This window comes from Panthera uncia (genome assembly GCF_023721935.1).
Source record: "Panthera uncia isolate 11264 chromosome B2 unlocalized genomic scaffold, Puncia_PCG_1.0 HiC_scaffold_24, whole genome shotgun sequence".
In the NCBI taxonomy this organism is placed as follows: Eukaryota; Metazoa; Chordata; class Mammalia; order Carnivora; family Felidae; genus Panthera; species Panthera uncia.
This window is the reverse complement of record NW_026057580.1, coordinates 53177197-53201160: the sequence shown is the minus strand read 5'-3', so window position 1 is coordinate 53201160 and position 23964 is coordinate 53177197. Positions and strand designations below refer to the sequence as shown.

General features: G+C 35.9%; 1 long non-coding RNA gene across 2 annotated transcripts in view; it reads left to right on the top strand.

Moving 5' to 3' along the window:
* LOC125938699 (uncharacterized) overlaps window positions 1-23964 on the top strand; it is a 123083-nt gene that overhangs the window by 9238 nt on the left and 89881 nt on the right. For both annotated transcript variants that reach the window (XR_007462772.1, XR_007462773.1), the window contains exon 2: window positions 1165-1257. This is a non-coding gene — a long non-coding RNA (uncharacterized LOC125938699). The remainder of the gene's footprint in view (window positions 1-1164; window positions 1258-23964) is intronic.

Here is a 23964-nt window from a genome sequence, read left to right as displayed (position 1 = left end):
GAGCACCAGTCACACCTGTAAATAGCAGAACCCCTCCAGTCTAACTCTGGAGTCATCATTTATGCGAAAACACTGCCCATGCAAGAACTCTGCCATTCCTTTCTCATCGTCCTCTCAATTGTCCCTGGAAGAAGGCTTCAGTTTGCAGACCAGGTTATCATCCCTCCTTTACTGCTTAACAGATGAAAATCTGTAATTGTGACTTTTTATAACAGAAACAAAAACTGCTTGGATTTCAGGAATGCCAGTTCAGCATTTCTTTATAGCCACGGCTGTTTTCCACTTCTTCCTGTTCCGCTAGTTATTTGATTAGAGTATATATGTTCGAGGCTGATCTTTCCTGGGTGGCCACTGGTAATTGGCTCTCCCTTATGTGTAAGCCTTTAGAGGAAGACGCTGATGAAGAACAACAGGCTGTGCTTCTATAGATTGAGTTTATGCCTTCTTTCTTTTAAACGCGTTGTCTTCACAAATAATGTTTTCTGGTATTAACCTATTCTACTCCCTGTTGACTATTTGGTCAAATTCTTTTATTTCTAGTCTTAAAGACTTATATGGGCTTTTCAATGCTCTCCTGGCACCAAAATGTTTGGGCCCAGGCATAGCGACTCACTTATCTTGCAGTACAACCCCAAGTATTCAAGCAGTGTGAGCATGTTTGCATTACTTTAAAGACTTGAAGGGGGGGCGGTGGATGGAGAGGTGAGTAAAGCAAGATGTGTTTCAAAGGAGTTCTTGAATTCCACTTGGAATGCATTTTATTTCTTATTAATTTTGAACCTCAAGGCACATGTGCTTCCTTACCTCCAGATAAGACTGACCCCAAAGGGAAGTCGTCATCAATGACCGCACTTTATAAAAATTCAAAGGTCATTTGAAGTTAAAGATCCATCAGAGTTCTTGAGAGAGAGAGGCAAGGTGGGCAGGAGTTAAGAGGGAGGAGGTGACTAATGCTTACGAAGCACTTAAGAGATGAAAAGCCCTGATGAGTGTTAACAGTGATGATAAGTATTATAACACACTCTGGAACATTTAGTCGGCTACCTCCTCCACAACATTTTTGGGTTGGGGGATTAAGTGGTTTCAGTTTAAAAAGAAAAAAAAAGAAGAAGAAAGGTGGCACATTGGCTGAAGAAAAACTAAATGTGCTTAAATCATTGATAGGTAACCAAGCCAAAGTCTCAAGGACCCTTAATGTTCAGCTTCAAAGAAGTGAGTAAAATAAGCAAGATTAGCCTGGCCAGTAGTGGATAAAGGGTAAGTACAGAACCAAACTGCTACTCACTCCACGAAGTTATGAGAAATGACGGAAACCTTTGTCATATTTTGTCTATGAAAGTATTTTTTAGTTGTTATGGCTGAACATGGATTTCTTTATAAAAATGACCCTCCTATCATTTATAATTAAAAAGAGAAGACCTATGCTTTTATCATTTATTAATTTTAACCATCTTTAAAACCTTCCACTATAGCACTAGCCTCCAGGATTATTACTAACTCTATCACTGGGAGGATCATGTCCCTTGTAAGATTGCTGCAAGATTTAAACATTAATAACATGTGTTAAAAGGAAAGCATGTTATCATTAGGTTCAAATTTATGGGTTAAAATAAAAGTTAATAAAACTCTTAATGAGTTAAAAATTTTTAAGTTGGTTATGTAGCTTAATAAACTTAAAACAACTTAGTTTTTAAACTCATAATTATGGTATTGAATTTTAATAAAAATTTAATGTTTCATGACACTAATGCTTATTATACCAACTAATTTTACTTCTGAATTAAGTGTTTTGAGTGTGTGAGTACACCCTATTGGCCAATTTACAACTACGGTGATTTCTATGAATCTGTTTGAAAATAATGTACATATGCACATTTTAAGGAAGAAGGTAATGATTCTTCCCTGGTCCTGGAAATTTCATGAAGAGGGCCATCCATTAGTGAAACACTCATGGTGCCTCACCTCCCCCTTACTGACCTATGAGAGGTAGACAGAATACTGTGAGACTCAGGAAACAGATTGAGTTACATGGTCTCAGCCAAAGAGCTAATGTCCACACAGAGGACTTTATCATACATGTTTCTATGGCTTGGTCTTGAACTTAATGGATGCTGGCATCCTAAAATATGTGTACAGGCTCTATGGAATCTTGGCAGACCAGGCAGGATACAGAGGCCCCAGAGCACAGATGAGGTTCTAGAATGAGGTTGTTAGTGTCAACACCGGCAGACAGTATACAGAAGAAATGGAAATCAAGGGCTTTGTGGTGGAGAAAGAAAGACACCTCAAAAAGGACCAGTCATCACTGCAAATTTATAAACATTGCAAGATGTTTTCAGTATCTCAAATACCACACTCAAAGAGAGGAGATGTGCTTGATGGAATTTTCCCCAGACAGTGGAACAGCCATAGTGCAGAAATTAACATCTTGCTCAGAGAATTCTCCCGGTTAAATAAATTCACAGAAAATTAGCAAAGACTGACTGGCATCCTCGTGAGGCTATAACCAGGAAGGTTTATATTTGTCCTACTTCACTCAAACACTTCTGAGTCATTGCTATATCTTTGGGAACATATTTACTGTCTTCTAGGAATATAATTGTATCTTGGATAATCACTGTGGAAGCTAGGAATGGCTTCCTTTGAGGCCAGTGTTATGATCATCTTGCAAATTACATGAACTTATTAGGGTTTCTAAAAAGTGTGACATATTAGAGATCTGGCATTGAGCTAATTCAACTTCTGAAATCTTTAAGAAAGCACAGTTATTCCCATGGAAGATGGCACGTAGTTGGGTAAGGAAATTTTGGCTCCACCTAAACATCAAGAATCCCTACAGTTGAAACAGGATTATAAGTAAGAGGCGGGAGGAGTGCAGATATCTTGGATTTTTAGCACAGAAAAGTATGTTGTATATTAATTCTCGCTGGTCTTTGAACTTGGTCTTACAAGTAGTTTTGAAACAGTCTGAGAATGTGATAAAGCAAGGTGTTTTATTGACATGTGGGGCTTCTTTCTGATATTGTATCATTCGAATGTGTTCATGTAATTATTAAAATTCATAATATGATATGTAATATATATTATATATGATATAAAATAATTCATGTAATTATTAAACTACCTCTGTACTATTATTAAACTTTATATTGCAGATTTCTGGTGAGATCTAATGGAAAATGTGAAGACACATAATTTGGAATAGGAAATAGAGCAAATCATGTGCAGACTACACTGGTCACTTGGGTACAGAGTAGTCTTGTGGTCGATTTAACGCAGAGTTTAAAACTATTTAAAGCCCTTTTATGGGCAAAATCTGTTTGTTGTTGTTGTTGTTGTTTGTTTTTTGTTTTTTTGTTTTCTATATTGTTCCTCAAGAGAATACCCAGAAAGTAGTGGTTGGCATGGACCCAGGAAGATACTAGGAAGTCCTGTTTTAATAGCCTGTTCTCCATTTGATCCCCCAAGGCAATAGGCACTCTCTGGGAGATAATAGGCTAAGTGAGACAATAGCCTAATCAATGGATTAAATTGGGAAATCTTAGTCAGGTTTACAGTTAATTCCCCTTCCTAAGGGTTCCTTACATCTAGAGACATATGCTAACATAGCACTCCTCCTCTCTCCCCACCCCCTCCCTCATTCCTTCCCCTGAGAGGAAGAGAAATCTACAAGATCTTACTGGTAAACCTAGAAAGCGAAAGCAGCCAGGTCTCTCCTCTCCTTTCTTTGGGACTGAGCTGCCCACAGAGCATCTGCTCTGTGACACACTACACACTGTGCCCATTCAGAGGGGACACTTCAGGGGGTGGAGCCATTCAAGGACCAGGGAGGATTGGGGAAGCAAGCCTAACTCTGGTGTCAGTATTCGAGGGCTCAACCATGCTGCATGCATGTCACATTCTCCAATCTCAGCTCTGCCAGCAAAGGATGATTTTTTCTGCATCTTCCTTATTTTCTTGCTCTATTTCTCAATTTGCTTTGAGTCCAGGTGGAGAATAGGAGTGCCATTATTGGGACCCCCAAACCTTCAGCGTTATATACGTTATATTGAAGATGTTACCAATCTTGCACGCATATTCAGTAACAAAACTAAGGTAGGAAGCCTCTTTCTTGGGTTTGACATTAATTTATGGTTTCTCCTGCCAAATCTATGAAATGGAACAATGCCAAATTCAGAAATGTATCTGTCACAAAGAGAGAAAGACTACTTAATAATTGGTAATAAAACGGCAAAATTATTAGGAGCAAGAGAAGCTGAATGCCATCCTCAGATCATATTTCATTTGATGGCTTTCTTTCCAACATGTGATAAAGAGAGATTAAGAAATTGGTTCCATGGGTTTAGTTTTTTAAGGAAAGGATAAAAAAGCAGAACTGAATGGAATATTTTGGTACTATTATTGACTCCCGCCCCCAATTCCATTTCCTCCCCCTGACTCTTCCTGTGCACACCCACCTTCCCCCCAAGTATTAATATTAGTTAATTCTTATTGTGTTCTGACCACATGCAGGACAGCATGCTGGGTTCTCATACATACATCATTTCACTAAGTATCACAATTCTTTAAGTACGTACTATTTGTTTTTCAGATGAGACACCTGAGGCTTTGAAAGGTTAAATACATTTTCTGTAGTCACAAATGTGGTAACTGACAGAGCCCAAATTCAGAACCAGGTTTGTCTGAATTGAAAGGCCAGATACTATGCTGACTTTCGGATTCTGTTACCAATGAAATTAACGTGTGGAATGACTACAGCTGAGATTTCTTGCACCACCTGTGATGTTATTTTCTCAATTAAAAAATAATATCATCTGCATAATACGTTACTGCAGAGGGAGTTCAGCCTCTTTTGAAAAAAATATAAACAACCACATTATATCTCAAGTCTCATTTCCTTGTGTCTCATGAAGGTTGAGATTCCACAAATTCTGTCTCATGGATGCTTTTTTTTTTTTTTTTTCAAAGCTAGAAGAAAACAGAGTGGCAGCCTGTGAGAGTTTATATATTCTGTGTCTCTTTTCTAAAATAAATCAAAGACAATTGTCTTGACTAGTCGGACACAAGATCTGCTCACAAGGACATAACTGTGTAAAATGATTATACAAGAATATCTCCTGAAAAAAAATAGAAATGATTATACAAAACAAACTTTTCTAGGATTATTATAAAGAAAGTAAATAAAATCATGCAAACCCAGCATTACACAGGCAATTTGAGATCTCTCCTATTTGTTCCACAACCAAATTTAATAGAAGACTAGGACTTACATTAAAAATTTAACTTGACATGTTTCGTTCTTTCTTGAAAATGCATTTGCTCATCATATGCAGACTAATGGTTTACATGAAAAATGCAGTTTATAATGTATTATAGAATACCACTAAATGCTTTCCACTCTTAAAAATGTTTCTTTCTAATAATACAATTCGGCATACATCATTTAAGATCAATGCCTATGCTAAGTGTATATAGTTAATTTTGATTTAGGTTTGGCACCTTACAGAGGACACAAAACATTTTGATTCTGAATTAAACACACACACACAAAATATCTGCTATGGTAAGTTGTGACACAGATTTCATTTTGTGCAGCGTTTGGGGATAAAATTCTATTCAGTGCCTATATTGCTTACCATAAGTCAGAAACCAGGTTTCACTAAAAATTCCCAGCAATTGAGGCACCTGGGTGGCTCCATCAGTCAAGCATCTGACTTCAGCTCAAGTCATGATCTCAAAGTTTGGGGGTTCAAGCCCCATGTCAGGCTCTGTGCTAACGGCTCAGAGCCTGGAGCCTGCTTCAGATTCTGTGTCTCCCTCTCTCTCTGCCGCTCCCTTGCCCATGCTCTGTCTCTCTCTCAAAAATAAATAAAAATTAAAAAAAAAATCCAGCAACATTTTGAGGTAAGTCTGATTTACCCTAATTTATAGAAAATAAAACTTTACCCCAGAGAGGTTATGTAAAATGGGCAATGTCCTACAACTAGTTAGCATCCAAGAGGATCCAAGAAGTACAAATCTGGCAGCAGGGTCTATGCTTTTATTCACAAGGCTCTTTTGCTGCCCAGTATGCTAAGGATTGAATCTCATTAACCTTTTCTCCAGCAGTCTATAGTTGCTACCTCCTTCATTTCTTAATTGCAGAGTTTCAATTCTTATGAGGTTTTTCTTTTAAGTGTAATTTCTTTTTCAGCTTTATAATCTTCCAGCTCTATCCCAGAATTCTTGTAACTACTAAACTGGATTAAAGACTGGAATTTAGATAAGATTAAAGATGAAGAAGCTTGAGGATAACAAGATAAACATTTAATAAGTTTTGTCTTCAGAGTAGAAATGTATAAAGCTTAAGCATGCAGAGAGATGGACAACAACAATATGACAACTGCTTTGGGCCTTTTCTGAGTGTAGAGAGATTTCAGTATCACAATTAAGCCATTTTCTCAGGCTGCAATTCAATCTCTTAGAATCCCATGGATCTCTACACACCCCTCGGGTCAGTGAACTTAATCTCCTCCAGATAAAGGAATGATGGCCCCTTAGAAATAATTTTTAATTGTCTTAATCCTGCAAGACTGTACTACAGGTATGAAAACATTTCTCCTATCATTATCAGTGAGTTTGCTTTTCCTTTCTTTAATTGCTCTCTACTTAAAGGAAAGATTCAATTATAGAGTCAGCTGATAAGAGAGTTTTGCTTTACATTTAGAGGTGGTTGTAAGAGAACCCTGGGATTAAATTCTTTTTCTTGAGTTTTTAATTAAAAAAAAAAACATACAATTTAACTATCCATACATTTTCATGGAAAAATAGTTAAAAGACTACAGTGGATTATTTAGCATTTCTGTGAAATTGTAGCAAAGTCTAAAAATAACTGCATTTTTGTTCTCTTTGTTTCATTATTTCCATTGTTCAGAATTGTGTTTTCATAGAACATTAGCTAGACCTTCCAGGGCAATGCTTGCTAGTAATGGTGATGGTAGATATTCTTGACTTGTTTCTATTTTTTTCCAGCTTCCTAAAAGAGCATTTTTCTCTTTCTTTAAATTTAGAAATTGATGTCAAATCTTATCTAATATGTTACCAACATTTATTAAGATAACCCTTCTTTTACCTTAAATCTCATAGTACAGCCAAATGCTACAGTAAAATGTTACTCTATTTCTGGGGTAAGTCCACCCTGGCCATGATGTAATAAACTTTTATCCTTTCCTTGAATTCAAACTATTAATATTTCACTCATATTTTTTCCTACATGTATTCATATGTAAGTATGGGCTAGAGGTTTTGTGTGTGTGTGTGTGTGTGTGTGTGTGTGTGCATGCACGTGAGTGTGAGGTGTATTCACTACCTTTGTTAGGTTTTCACAGCAGAGTAATGTTAGAATGAGTTGAAATATGAAGTAAATTTTTATGCTATGGAATAATTGAGATGATAATAAACTATTCCTTGAAGGTGTGATAGACCTCACCTATAAATCTACCTTGATCAGATGCCTTTTTTGGTAGATCCTTGGCTATTTGTTACATTTCTTTTGTGTTTATTGGTCTATTTGAGTTTTATATTTTTATTTTCCTGGACCAACTTTGATGATTAATATTTTCATGAAAAATTTTCTCATTCATTTGTTTTTCCAATATATTGAAATAAAAGTATCTCTACTGGTCACAGAATTTTTTAATCCACTTATCTCCAACTTTGTCCCTGTTCTCCTTCTTAATGTTATGCCTATTCGTTTTTTAAGTATGGGGTCTGAATACCAAAAAGAAAAAAGATTAGCTTTAAAATTTTTTTCTTTTTTTGTTAATATATTTTATTTTATTTTGTTTTGTTTTATTTCACTACATTTTAGAGAGAGCGCCAATGGGGGAGAAGTTGAGAGGAAGAGAGATAGAGACAGACAGAATCTGAAGAAGGCTTCACTCTCAGTGCAGAGCCTGACATGGGCTCGATCCCATGACCCCGGGATCACAAGCTGAACTGAAATCAAGAGTTGGAAGCTCAGCTGACTGAGCCACCAGTTGCCCCTAAAATTTTTCTATTTTATTAATTAGTAGATGTCATTAATCTAATTAATTAAGGCTTTTTTTGGTCCCCCTAGTTTCTTGAATTATATACTTAGTTCATTACTTTTTCACCTTTCATATTATCTAATATGAATATAGTATATCACTTTCCTGCTCATCGATCAATTGACTAAACCTCATGCTTAGGTCATTTGAAATTTTAATTCCAATTTTTTATATAGATTTTTATATAGTGAATCAACAAACTTTATGCTTATCTGTGATAGTTTATTTTTTTTTTCTTTTATTTTGTTACATTTTCCACACCATTGTTTCTTGTAATCCATGCTTCCTTTACTTTGGATTTATATTTAATTTTTACTTTGTTTTGTTTTATTACTATTTCAGAATTATGTATTTATAAGAAACATGATAAATTACTTCATTTCAAAAAATGTCTACAACTTATCCTCATACTTGAACACTAATTTGATTTTAAAAGGAACTTGCGTTTCAAAATAATTTTCTCCAGTAGCCATTGTTCCCTATAGCCTCTTATAGCCTTTGTCTTATACCCTCTAGTTAGTGAGAAACCTAATATTAGTCTGATTATTAATCTTTAGTAGATAGCCTTTATATTTTTTATATCAGTGTTAAGACATTATTACACTCTTTTTCTATTGATCTAAATTTTTTTTAAATGTTTTTATTTCTTTTTGAAGGAGAGAGAGAGACAGAGCATGAGCGGGGGAGGAGCAGAGAGAAAGGGAGACACAGAATCCAACGCAGGCTCCAAGCTCTCAGCTGTCAGCACAGAGCCCCATGTGGGGCTCAAACTCACGAACTGTGAGATCATGACCTGAGCCAGAGTTGGACGCTTAACCGACTGACCACCCAGGCCCCCCCTTTTTCTATTGATTTTAAAATACCTTTAGTATATTTTAGTATCAGTCCTTTTTTTTTTTTTTTTTTTTTTTTTTAAAACAGAAACTGGTGAGCCCTTTTGATCTTTGATGTCTGTTCAATTCTTGGAAATTATTTGATAATATTCATTTTTTTTTCTATTATTTCACTTTTTGCTTTCTTCTCTTCATTGTCCCTATGCTTTCCTTCCAGAAATCTTATTATATGGGTGTCAAATCTTCTAAATTTGTCTTCTGAATCTCTTAAATTTTCATTTATTTTTCAAACCTTTATCTCTTTATGATTTATTGTAGAAGATCATCTTTTTACCTGACTAGCTTTTTTGTTGTGAGTATTTAAAAAAATTTAAATGTTTTATTTATTTTTGAGAGAGAGACAGAGACAGAATACAAGTGGGGGAGGAGCAGAGAGAGGGAGACACAGAATCCAAAGCTGGCTCCAGGCTCTGAGCTGTAAGCACAGAGCCCGATGTGGGGCTCCAACCTATGAACCATGAAATCATTACCTGAGCCGAAGTAGGACACTCAACCGACTAAGCCACCCCCTGGTGTCCCTGTTGTGACTAGTTTTCAACTTGTGGCTTTTTCATACTTATTTTTCTAATAAAATAATTTAATTTCCAATATTACTAATTATTTCTTTTACAGTATATCTGTATTTATTATGGATGTGATATCTCTTTGAATATCTCTAAGGATAACCGTTTTTTTTTTTCCTTTTAAAATTTATCTCTTCAAAAAATGCTTTTACGTCTTACACCTCTTGGTCAAGATCCTGGCTTTCCTTAAATGTTTTCTGATGCTTGGTTGTCTGTTAGTATTTTGTCTGTAAAAGACTTTTTGCCCGTCTTTGGATGCAGGTTACAATTAGAGGAATTTACCTTGTTGACTGGAGAGAAAGCAGAGGTCTGCTTGTGGTGGCAGCACCTGATAGAGGGTGTTCTGAGTTTTTGTAATTCCAGGAAAGACCATCGCTGCTTGGGCATGTTTATTTAAAAATTCTATTATCTTTATAATAGAAATTAACTTAATTTGTATGTATTTAGTCAAAATATACATTGAAAATAATTTAATGGACCAGAATACAAATATAATTTAAGATTTAGCTTTGTACTATACTCAAGTATTAAAGCAGAATGTATTATACAGCATAGTATGTCTCCAGGCTTTAGAACTGAAAATAATTATTTCTGAATCCTAAATCCTAACTCTGTCTGTGTTTCTATCTATGAGAATTTGAGCAAGTTATTTAACTTTTCTGGGCCTGTTTTCTTACCTGTGAATTGTGCTTACAATAGTAGGTAGCCAGTATTTCATATAAACAGGAAATGCTATTAAGTGTTATATTCAGAGTAATGCATAAACAATATTTGGTGCTCACTCAATATTGGTTCCTATGCATTTAGATAGGACAAAATAGCATAATCTAGTATAAGAAAGTGGGTCTTGCTCTGTTTGGTGATAGGAACAGCTCTCCTATTATGAACTTAAGTTTATTAAACTCGTAGATATGTCTGTTATTATATGGACAAAAGGGCTTAATTCTTTATTGGAATTCTTGACTGGATTATTGAAAAGAACAAAAAGAATAGCTATACAATTTCCTGGCTGTCAATTTATAGAAGCTAGTTTCTAGATATTAGAGTCATTCAGTAACTAGTGAATGACTATTATGTTCCAGGCACTGTTCTAAATTCTGGCAGGGTGGAGTATTAGTAAATGTGTATTCTCATTGATTTAATTAAGATACTGTTTGGAAAAGATAAAAAGTAGATAAAGTAGATCCAAGTCTGCTGTTATTCCTATTAAGCAATATGTGATCAGCTATCCGGTGTCATATGAAGCATACTGGAAATGCCCCCTTCCCTAGAATATTATCCCACATTGTACATAGATCTTCACCAAATATTTTCATTTGATAAAGAATACTATGAACTCATACTGTGGTGTTAAGCCTTACCATTGCATGGTCACATATTTTTATAAGATGTAAATATTTAGTGAAATGCTGAAACATTTAGTAATCACAGGTTAATGCTAATTGATTTGTCATTTAATTATCTTTCCTTATGTCAGTGGAGACCTAGGGAAGCCTGAAGGCATTAAATTTTTGGAGGAAAAAATGCTGAAAATCTATAATGAAATGAACAAAGGAGATACAGCATGGCCCTATGGTGATTGCAAAGATTGTATTGAATACAGACTTTACCCAATTTACAATTACTTTATTGAATTGTTTTGGATGCTGAATCCACTTAGCACTCATATGTGAGCCTCTTTTAAAACGGGTCTACTTTCCTTACTTTTACCTGGCCACCGAGGTGTTGGAAGGTCCTATCCTGATTTTTGACCTTTTATCCTCTTTCAAAGCACATGGGTTTATTTACCCCTTTAAAGTTTTCCAGAACAAAAGTAACAATCCCATTCCTAGCCCTAAAACAAGAGATTTATTAGATTTATTTTTTTAACTTATTATTATTATTTATTTTTAGAGAGAGAGAGAGTCTGAGTGAGGGAGAGGGGGAAGGGGAGAAAGGTAGAGAGAATCTTAAGCAGGCCCCATGTTTAGTGCAGAGCCTGATGAGGGGCTCAATCCCACAACCCTGGGATCATGATCTGAGCCAAAATCAAGAGTCAGATGCTCAACCGACTGAGCCACCCAGGCACCCCTATTAGATTTATTAGAAAGCATACCATGCAGCAAGGATAAAATATGTGGTTAACTGCAAGCAAACAAATTCTAGATGCTGTCAGATTGGCTATTTGGTGTCCTTGAAGGGTCACTCATTGGTTTCTATCACATTTGTCCTGGCTCTGACAGCATTTCATGGAGTTTTGTAAAGGGCGGTCAGAGGGTTCAGCGGACAGATGATATTGCAGGTTTAATTTCTGACTTTGTTAAGACCCAATAGCCTCTCCTGGGGCGGGGTCTCACAAAGCAAAATTGTCCTTGCCTTCCCTCTTCCCCTTCTCCAACCACTGTCACTTGCTTTGCTACGTATGCACTGCAGTCCTTCTCCAAATCAGTAATGTGTGAGAATTGAGACAAAAATATCATTATTTTCTGGGCTTTCAAAACATAAGAAATCTGTGATCAGTTACCTTCCACCCAAGCAACAGTTTCTTAAATAGGTTGTGGATATAGAGAGGTGTTAGGAAGTTGAGATTGCACAATTTACCAAGGACCACAAGATCCAGGAGGACAATAAATCATTGTTCCCATAATCTCTTCAGATTAAAACCAAGGCATTTCTTTGTTTACAAAAAAAGACTTATTTGGTAAGGGAAGTAGGATGTTGCATAATGAATGTTTTGAAGAAAAATGTCAGAGTGTGTGTTTGATAAGTATTTAAAATAGGCCTCTTGGACTACTTCACAGGTGTGGTTCACCATCTCTCCTTGTCTGGAAGGAAGGGTATATCAAGGACTTTCCTTTTTAAAGAAGAGGGATACTAAGGACCTAGGAATAAATATCTGTTAGTCCAACCTCTTTAAAACATTTCCTTTCAGATGGCTTATAGTTTTGATTTGAATCTTCTAAAATATGCCATAGTAATCACAGATTTATAATACTGATTCCCTACTTATGGGAATCATGATGACTCACTTGTTTGCTACATTCATTTTTTTTTTCATGTAAAAATATTGTTCACTTGTTATGTGAGTCACAATAGACCAGGTTATGTTGTGTAGATGAAATCTCAATGAAATAGCACGTAAGAACTCGTGCAATGTCTGCTGCATATCCAAAGTCTTCCTGGGGTGGCTCCCATGTGATGAATCAGGAATCCATCTTTGGCTCCATGAGTTTAGCATATGGCTTCCAGGTCACCATAGCAGGAGAAGAGTGAGTATGGACTCTCAACTTCTCTTAGATGTTGGAACTCATAAGTGATACACCTTATTTCTGTACACAGTAAAGATCACATAAGTCTACCTAACTAAAAGGGACAGGGAATTGTGGTGCAGCATATTTGGTAAGTAAATAATGCCTCTACCTTACTTGGGCAAGATGTTTCTCTCCCCTTTGCTGCTCCACATTTATCATACCTTTAAATCATTATTTCATGTCAGTCTCCTTATTATGTATATGGAGAAGGATAATAAGTTGAAAAACTTTCTCATTCTACCTATTTAAAAAAGCCAATCATCACCAGTGATAAACAGTAATGGGTTAATTTAGAAAAAAAAAACAAATTTTGTGCTTCTATATAATAAGATACACTATATGCTTCCAAATAACAGAGATGAATGATGATCACAATGGACATCTGGAGATTTATTTTGAATATTGAAGATTAAGAGGATAGCCCTCAAGAAATAAATCTCCATTGCTCTCTTTAAATACAAACAAACAGTGAGACAAAGTGCCAGAGACATCGCTACAAGCATGAAACCTACGGACATCACAATGACTCTAAACCCATATCTTTCTATAATAACACTGAATGTAAATGACTAAATGTGCCAACCAAAAGACATAGGGTATCAGAATGGATAAAAAAACAAGACACATCTATTTGCTGTCTACAAGAGACTCATTTTAGACCTGAGGACACCTTCAGATTGAGAGTGAGGGGATGGAGAACTATTTATCATGCCACTGAAAGTCAAAAGAAAGCTGGAGTAGCCATACTTATATCAGACAAACTAGACTTTAAATTAAAGGCTGTAACAAGAGATGAAGAAGGGCATTATATAATAATTACAGGGTCTATCCATCAGGAAGAGCTAACAATTATAAATGTCTATGCGCCGAATACTGGAGCCCCCAAATATATAAAACAATTACTCATAGACATAAGCAACCTTATTGATAAGAATGTGGTAATTGCAGGGGACTTTAACACTCCACTTACAGAAATGGATAGATCATCTAGACACACAGTCAATAAAGAAACAAGGTCCCTGAATGATACATTGGATCAGATGGACTTGACAGATATATTTAGAACTCTGCATCCCAGAGCAAGAGAATATACTTTCTTCTCGAGTGCACATGGAACATTCTCCAAGATAGATCATATACTGGGTCACAAAACAGCCCTTCATAAGTTTACAAGAATTGAAATCATACCATGCATACTTTCAGACCACAATGCCATGAAGCTTGAAATCAACCACAGGAAAAAGTCTGGAAAACCTCCAAAAGCATGGAGGTTAAAGAATATCCTACTAAAGAATGAATGGGTCAACCAGGCAATTAGAGAAGAAATTAAAAAATATATGGAAACAAACGAAAATGAAAATACAACAATCCAAACGCTTTGGGATGCAGCGAAGGCAGTCCTGAGAGGAACATACATTGCAGTCCAGGCCTATGTGAAGAAACAAGAAACATCCCAAATACAAAATCTAACAGCACCCCTAAAGGAAATAGAAGCAGAACAGCAAAGACAGCCTAAACCCAGCAGAAGAAGAGAAATAATAAAGATCAGAGCAGAAATAAACAATATAGAATCTAAAAAAACTGTAGAGCAGATCAACAAAACCAAGAGTTGGTTTTTTGAAAAAATAAACAAAATGGATAAGCCTCTAGCCAGGCTTCTCAAAAAGAAAAGGGAGATGACACAAATAGATAAAATCATGAATGAAAATGGAATTATTACAACCAATCCCTCAGAGATACAAACAATTATCAGGGAATACTATGAAAAATTATATGCCAACAAACTGGACAACCTGGAAGAAATGGACAAATTCCTAAACACCCACACACTTCCAAAACTCAATCAGGAGGAAATAGAAAGCTTGAACAGACCAATAACCAGCGAAGAAACTGAATCAGTCATCAAAAATCTCCCAACAAATAAGAGTCCAGGACCAGATGGCTTCCCGGGGGAGTTCTACCAGATGTTTAAAGCAGAGATAATACCTATCCTTCTCAAGCTATTCCAAAAAATAGAAAGGGAAGGAAAACTTCCAGACTCATTCTGTGAAGCCAGTATTACTTTGATTCCTAAACCAGACAGAGACCCAGTAAAAAAGGAGAACTACAGGCCAATATCCCTGATGAATATGGATGCAAAAATTCTCAATAAGATACTAGCAAATCAAATTCAACAGCATATAAAAAGAATTATTCACCATGATCAAGTGGGATTCATTCCTGGGATGCAGGGCTGGTTCAACATTCGCAAATCAATCAACATGATACATCACATTAATAAAAGAAAAGATAAGAACCATATGATCCTGTCAATCGATGCAGAAAAGGCCTTTGACAAAATCCAGCAACGTTTCTTAATGAAAACCCTCGAGAAAGTCGGGATAGAGGGAACATACTTAAACATCATAAAAGCCATTTATGAAAATCCCACAGCTAACATCATCCTCAATGGGGAAAAACTGAGAGCTTTGTTCCTGAGATCAGGAACATGACAGGCATGTCCACTCTCACCGCTGCTGTTTAACATAGTGTTGGAAGTTCTAGCATCAGCAATCAGACAACAAAAGGAAACCAAAGGCATCAAAATTGGCAAAAATGAAGTTAAGCTTTCACTTTTTACAGATGACATGATATTATACATGGAAAATCCAATAGACTCCACCAAAAGTCTGCTAGAACTGATACATGAATTCAGCAAAGTTGCAGGATACAAAATCAATGTACAGAAGTCAGTTGCATTCTTATACACTAACAATGAAGGAACAGAAGGACAAATAAAGAAACTGATCCCATTCACAATTGCACCAAGAAACATAAAATACCCAGGAATAAATCTAACCAAAGATGTAAAAGATCTGTATGCTGAAAACTATAGAAAGCTTATGAAGGAAATTGAAGAAGATATAAAGAAATGGAAAAACATTCCGTGCTCATGGATTGGAAGAATAAATATTGTCAAAATGTCAATACTACCCAAAGCTATCTACACATTCAATGCAATCCCAGTCAAAATTGCACCAGCATTCTTCTCGAAACTAGAACAAGCAATCCTAAAATTCATATGGAACCACAAAAGTCCCCAAATAACCAAAGTGATTTTGAAGAAGAAGACCAAAGCAGGAGGCATCACAATCCCAGACTTTAGCCTCTACTACAAAGCTGTAATCATCAAGACAGCATGGTATTGGCATAAAAACAGACACATAGACCAATGGAATAGAATAGAAACCCCAGAACTAGACCCACAAACGTATGGCCAACTCATCTTTGACAAAGCAGGAAAGAACATCCAATGGAAAAAAGACAGTCTCTTTAACAAATGGTGCTGGGAGAACTGGACAGCAACATGCAGAAGGTTGAAACTAGACCACTTTCTCACACCATTCCCAAAAATAAACTCAAAATGGATAAAGGACCTGAATGTGAGACAGGAAACCATCAAAACCCTAGAGGAGAAAGCAGGAAAAAACCTCTCTGATCTCACCCATAGCAATTTCTTACTTGACACATCCCCAAAGGCAAGGGAATTAAAAGCAAAAATGTACTACTGGGACCTTATGAAGATAAAAATCTCCTGCACAGCAGAGGAAACAATCAACAAAACTAAAAGGCAACCAACAGAATGGGAAAAGATATTTGCAAATGATATATCGGACAAAGGGCTAGTATCCAAAATCTATAAAGAGCTCACCAAAGTCCACACCCAAAAAACAAATAATCCAGTGAAGAAATGGGCAGAAAACATGAACAGACTCTTCTCTAAAGAAGACATCCAGATGGCCAACAGGCACATGAAAATATGCTCAACGTCGCTCCTCATCAGGGAAATACAAATCAAAACCACACTCAGATATCACCTCATGCCAGTCAGAGTGGCCAAAATGAACAAATCAGGAGACTATAGATGCTGGAGAGGATGTGGAGAAACGGGAACCCTCTTGCACTGTTGGTGGGAATGCAAACTGTTGCAGCCACTCTGGAAAACAGTGTGGAGGTTCCTCAAAATATTAAAAATAGACCTACCCTATGACCCAGCAGTAGCACTGCTAGGAATTTACACAAGTGATACAGGAGTACTGATGCATAGGGGCACTTGTACCCCAATGTTTATAGCAGCACTCTCAACAATAGCCAAATTATGGAAAGAGCCTAAATGTCCATCAACTGATGAATGGATAAAGAAATTGTGGTTTATATACACAATGGAGTACTACGTGGCAATGAGAAAAAATGAAATATGGCTCTTTGTATCAATATGGATGGAACTGGAGAGTGTGATGCTAAGTGAAATAAGCCATACAGAGAAAGACAGATACCATATGTTTTCACTCTTATGTGGATCCTGAAAAACTTAACAGAAACCCATGGGGGAGGGGAAGGAAAAAAAAAAGAAAAAAAAAAAAAGGAGGTTAGAGTGGGAGAGAGCCAAAGCATAAGAGACTCTTAAAAACTGAGAACAAACTGAGGGTTGATGGGGGGTGGGAGGGAGGGGAGGGTGGGGGATGGGTATTGAGGAGGACACCTTTTGGGATGAGCACTGGGTGTTGTATCGAAACCAATTTGACAATAAACTTCATATATTGAAAAAAATAAAAAATAAATACAAACAAACAACAGCAAAACACACACACACACCACAAAAAACCAAAAAGGAAACAAAACAAAAACAACAAATCAAATTTGTCCAGCTTTAAAATTCTCTCCTTCGTGGAAGTCTGAGCAACTTTCTTTTTCTCATTGTTCTTGATCTCCATGATCCCCGCTTTCCTTGTAACACTTGGGAATAAAAACTCCAGCTCTTTATCTTTTCAACATCTACCTCTTATGGTCAGCACTACTGAAGAAAGTAACACATATGGCCACCATTTCACCATCTCTAACCTTAAATGGGCCTTAACATTTTACCCAGCAGTCCTACTCTTCATGTCTCTTCTGAGCATCTAAATGACCTCCATACCACTAAATCCAATGGACATTTTCCCTCACCATACTCCTCATCTTCTCTTTTTCTCCTTAGGGTGACTACAGTTTCAGAGGTCTCTGAGGGAGGCATTCAATGAGATAACAGCCCAATTTTTTCCTTCTGTCAATTGGGCACCCTCGCTTCCATTGTCCAATGCCAACTGTCTGGATGCTCACCTCCATCTCAATCTGCTTTCCAGAAAATGTACTCCTTGACACTGGTTTAACTTCATTTTGCAGGTCTCAGTTTAATGTTCTTTCCAATGACAGTGCTTTCCTATTTGTTCATTCTCACACATATATCAACCCCTCCCCATAGAAATGTCCTCATATGGTAATCTATTGTTTCTGTTTATAATTCTTATCATGCTTTCCTGTTTATTTATATTTCTTACTTACTATATATTTCCTTGCCTTCTGAGGAATAGGACAGGAGCAATGTTTATTTGATTTTCCAGCGTATCTGTCCCCAGTGCCTGACACAGGCGTTAAAAGATTGGGAGAAGGATTACCGTATCAGGGCTGATTGCTGGCACCCAAAATATTTTCTGGGCATGCAATATTTTGAAATAGGAGTTAGGAAGGAGAGGAAATAGAAGGTAAATTGGAGGAGGAGAGAATAGGTCTAGTTGTTTGTTTATCTCAGAACTACTTTTCACAGAATGCCCATTAAAATCTCACAGAATACTAGGGTTTTTGGTATAATTTTAGCAGCACGAATTGAATCTCAGAGTGTGTGTTATATTAGAATACTCAGAGAGTGGACACAACTGTCATCCTTTTTGAAGGAGTAAGTCTATATTGCTTCTGAGTAAAGGTAGCATTTCCCATATGTGCTTTATATTGGAAAAAAATTACATCCAGATTCTTGCATTGTGATTAGTTGGATCTTTTTGAGTAATTAACTATTTACTTACGTTAAGTAATATACATAATTCCACATAAGAGTGGCAGTAAGCTTCACGGTTTGGACAAAAAAGATTTTAAAAAAGTCTTTCATATCTTGTCCGTGACTGATTAGATAGTAAATGACACAACAAATTTTAGATAATTTGCTGCAGAAAAAGTGAAAAGTAAAACATTTCTGATAGTTTCAAACTACAATAACGGATATAATTGTATTTAGTGCTTTTCATTACATGACGAGCTTCTCAAAGGTATTATAGAGATTTACTCATTGTTGAATCTCTGAATAAGCCCAATATCTGGCCCATAGTTGGCATGTAATTAATGTTTATTTGAATGAATATATTAACAAATCAATTAAAATGTAATAAATGTATGTACTTTCATGTGCGTGATTTCATTTTATTCTAACAGTAGAACTGTGAGATAGGCAGTTGACTTGTTACTAAATCCATTTAACAGTGAGACAACTGAGAGTCAGATGGTTTAAGGAACTCAATATCTTAGTCAGAAATTGTTGGTTGAAATGAACAAAACATCAGTCTCAGGAAGAAATGTGAGTTTTTCCAAGGACACAAGAAAATGTCATGGAAAAGTGGAGCTGGAAATAGTGTCAGGACTCAGAAGTCATTGGAAAGTCACAAGAGAGCTAATCACATACTCTCTCTGTCCGTCTGCATCTCCCTCTGACTCTCTTACTCTCCAGATACATGCTGTCTTATCTCTGCTTCTTATTCCATCTATTTCTTCTTTCTTAGAATAACTCTCTGTTTTCTCTTGGTCGCTGTTGACTCAATGACTTTGGCTTTCTGGTGTATTTAGTTGCCTTGCCATATTTCCAATGGGCTTTGATGGACTCCATATGACTACAGGCTACTACCATTTAAATGAAGTCTTTTGATTGTAATTATGGTAAGAAAATCCGTGACTCTTCAACCAGCCAATGAATGCGAGGAATGTGCCATCCAAGTATAACTACCCATGAAGCTGGGAGTCTACAGCAGTGCCCCTTCTGTGGTCTGAGGATAAGACCCATATACTAATCAAAGTTCAGACTGCTAGGAAGTAGCCAAGTAAAAATTGAGTGCACAGATTTCAATTCCTGGTTTAGTCCTCTTTCAAATGTTGCATGGGTTAAAGAGCAGTAACTATGTGCCAAGAACTGTGCTATGCACCAGGCAATAATACTAAGCAAAGCCAGAGTCTATTCCGACGCTCATGAATATAGTAAGGGAGGTAGGGAGTAAAAGTGAAATTAAAAAACATAAATGAGCTAAGTGTAATGAAGTAAGGGTACGTGGGAGCTTGTGATATATCCAAGAGACAACCTCCAGGTGGCAGTTACAGGCAGTTATAGTAAACAGAAAGGGATGTTCGAACTGATATATTAGAAGGTGATGGATTTTGAATGGGGAAGTGACATGATAGTGTTTGTATCTTGAAAATGTTACCCTCAATAAATCTGGAGGCTAGCCGGGAGGTCAGAAGGTGGGAATGTAGAGAAGAGTGTGGGTGTTATTTCAGTGGTAACTGATACGTTCAGATGAAGCTATGCAAATTAACTATAATGTATATTTATATAAAACCATATACATTTATATTTATAATTCATATTCCATAACACCAAATAACCTTTGATAAAGTTTTATTTCCCAAATTTATTTGCAGTTGTTCATTTTTAAACTTCTAAATAAGAATTGTGTATGTGTATATAAAGCTTAAAGTTCACATTTTTTTCAATTAAATCTGATTTTTACTGAGCTACAGTAGAAATTTACTTCCCAAAAGATTATTTTCCATTGGATCAGCCTTTTATTTCTCTAGAGATTTTTTTTTCAACTGAAGCAGAAAGCATATTGCTTATTGTTGTCATTAGTGAACATATTGTAAACCTTCACACTAATCATAGAGAATTATGTCAATATTTCGCTATCTAAATAACAAAAAACCCACATTGTAGTATTTTAGGTCAAAAGTTTTCTTATCAAAAAGTGTCAAAATATGGGACTCCACAATTAGAGAATAACAGCTGCAGTTGAGTTTTTTTAGGCTAATGGTTAAATAATCTGTTGTCAAAATTAATTCTTACATGCGCATATGTATTTAGATGATAGACCAAAGTGACTTTGAAGAATTGTTATGGTCTACTTGATAATTAATACATTTAAAAATAGGCATACTATGCGAAATCACATGTATTTAAATGGCTAGAAATATGCTTTAATTCTGGTTAAATATTAATATATTTAATGAAACCTGGCTTTAGTAGGCTATACAAACTTGTAGAAAGATGTAAAAAAGAAAAAAAAACTTTCTGTCAAAGTGAATTTAAAATGTGAAATATATTAATTGAGTTGCATAAGATCAAGATGGCAACAGAAATGAAATATAACTAAGATCAATAAATCAACCAGCAAATTTTTACTGATTGACAATTCTGTGCAAAGGAGTGTTGTTACTCATTGTTAGGTATAATTTCTAGAACTGGAGACAAAATAGAAAGCACCAAAAATAGTCATGTTGTAATGTAATAAAATATATGTGTTCCTAGCTCAGTGCTGACAAACTTGATTTCATGTAAATCATATTCTGCTAGGAGTTTATAAGAAGAACTTGAAAATATTTTTAGGAAGAATTACTGTAACTATCAAAAGAGATACTTATGCTAAAGAGCTTTGAGTAGAAACTACATACAAATATAAGAAATTTTATGCTGGGGAAGAAATGCATGTTATATCAAAACTTAGTTTTCTCTTCATTATGGCATTAATATGATTTTGCCTTTTTATTCCTTAAATGACTGTGTTTCCGTGCATTTTTTTGAGTTAGACCTTTGCTTTTATGTGTTTGTTTCCAACTACTCATCATTGTGCTATATTAAAGGGTCCTATGTTAACAATTTCTCACCTTCCTCAAGAAAAATGGATAAAAAATTCCTAGTTTCCTCTAGATAATAAGAATTTTTCATGGATAATGGATGAAATACTTTAAGAAACATTTGTGTATCTGTTATGCGCCAGCACTGTGCAAGGTATCAAGCGCACAAAGATGGAAAGGCATCTCCTCTTGTAGGTGTCTCGTGGTGAGAAATTCCATGTGCAACTAACCTTTCTATATAGGTCAGATCTTAGATTTATCTATTTTGTTAGTAATAATCATTTCAAAATGTCATATTTATCACTTGGCCACCAGTTTATTTCAAGCCTTTGACAGAGTTGGGGACTCACACTAATGTTCCCATGGCCTGAGCAGCCCTCTTTACTTTCCCAGTCTCCAATCTCCACCATCTTGAAAAACTAACTTCCTGCTCATTGTTTAGAATGTAACATCCTCATCTACATTATGAACTCTTAGAGCTTACTTCACTTTTCCTGGCATTTTTATAACCACAGTAGAAAAATAAAATTGGTAATGATCGTTTAATGTCTGCCTCTGCTACTCGGATGAAACTGCATGAGAGCACTGATCATGTCTACGTCCTTTTCCACTGACCCCTGACTTCTAGCTCAATATGGGAGGCACAATGTAGACACTCATTCAACGTTTGGCAAATAGACAAACAGCATGATGGAACAGAACAGGCTATCTGACCACATAAATGGAAGCCAGATTTTCATAAAAGGCAACATGGTTTTTATTATCTACAATTCCAAAGAAATTGCAAATAAATTCCTAAGATAGAAGTTGAATGCAATTGTTTGAGTAGTTGATTGAGCTCATTAGTTTCACTTATTTGTCTTCTATTTTAACATTATTTATTTAAGTATTTATTGAGCAGCCCCCCCCGTGGTATGCCAGTGTGCTAAAAAAAGTGAATAAGGTAACTCCAGCAGTCCACAAGAAACCCAAAGCCTGGAGAAAGACTAACAGTCATTACAACTTAATACAAAAAGTGCCTGAAAGTAATATACAAATTGTTGTTGGACCCACAGGAGCTAATAATCAGTCTGAACCTTATTGAATCAGGATTTCGCCAGTCTGGCTAGAAAGGAAAGTAGACTTTAGGCAGAGAGAACGATATATGTACAGGCACGGAGGTGCATTCCATTTGAGAGTTGTGTGCTCATTTGCTACACTGCAAAGAGGAGCATGGCAGGAAAACACGATTTCAAATAAGTGGATGCAGCTTACGACATGATAAATGTACAATGAAACTATAAAAATAAGAATAAAGGATTGTTAAAATGTGACTTGAATAAGAGATGGACACAGAAGATCCAGGAAAAAGGAATTTGCTGCAAATAAGCACGAAACTTACGGCTGAGTTTTCTGGCAGCAAAAATAAAAATACAATAGTTTTCAAAGAAAGACGCAAAATCTTTAACATAATACAACTAATTCATTAGGAGCCTTAGTTTTTCACTAAAATAAACTTAAAGAAGAATTTATGTCACGAATCTTCATTTGTTTTATATCTTTCATAGAATGGTCTATATCTACAGTTAAAAATTTTAGAGTATGTTGAAAACTTCTTAACAGGCACATTGTAAAAAAGCTTCCTTTATAAAGTTATATCCTTTTTCTCATTATAAACGAATGTAGACCCGCTATAGAATATTTGGATGCTATTGATAAAAAAAATAAGGAAAAAAATAACTTCCTAAAATCATACTACCTCGAGATATCACTGTTAACATTGAGATTTATTCACCTCCTTTCATATTTCTCCCTGAGTCATGGCTTTATGAACACCTACAGTATCTATGATTTCCATTAACCTAATGGCTGACTTTTCAGACCACCCCCAATCGTGATCCAAATTCAATACTTTCAAAAATACCCCCCAAATCCCAAATCTAAGGAATATATGTTTACAATGAAAATGTTTAGAGAATGCAGAAAATTTTCCTTAAGAATTTTCACAACTTAACTGAAGATTGATGGCATCTCAGGGATGAGTCCCACTGCACAGGACATAGCATTTTGCTCTGTACATACACAGTGATGTCCTCTACCCAAAGTTGTTTCCCTGATTCTATCTAGACATTTGACACTCAGGGTCACAAGCCATTGGTACAGAATGTATACACCCACACACACACACGCACACATACATTTGGTCTACACACCAGAGGTTTGCAAAGTATGGGAAATTATACAAATGTTTATGCTTCATATAAAAATCCACATTTCTACCTTCTCATCTTCAAACATAGGCTTTTATTATCTATGTAATAGTCACAGTAGGAATGCATAAAAATATATTTAACCATTCTCTTATTCTTGGAAATAGCAAGTTTTTTTTTTTTAATTTTTTTTTAACGTTTATTTATTTTTGAGA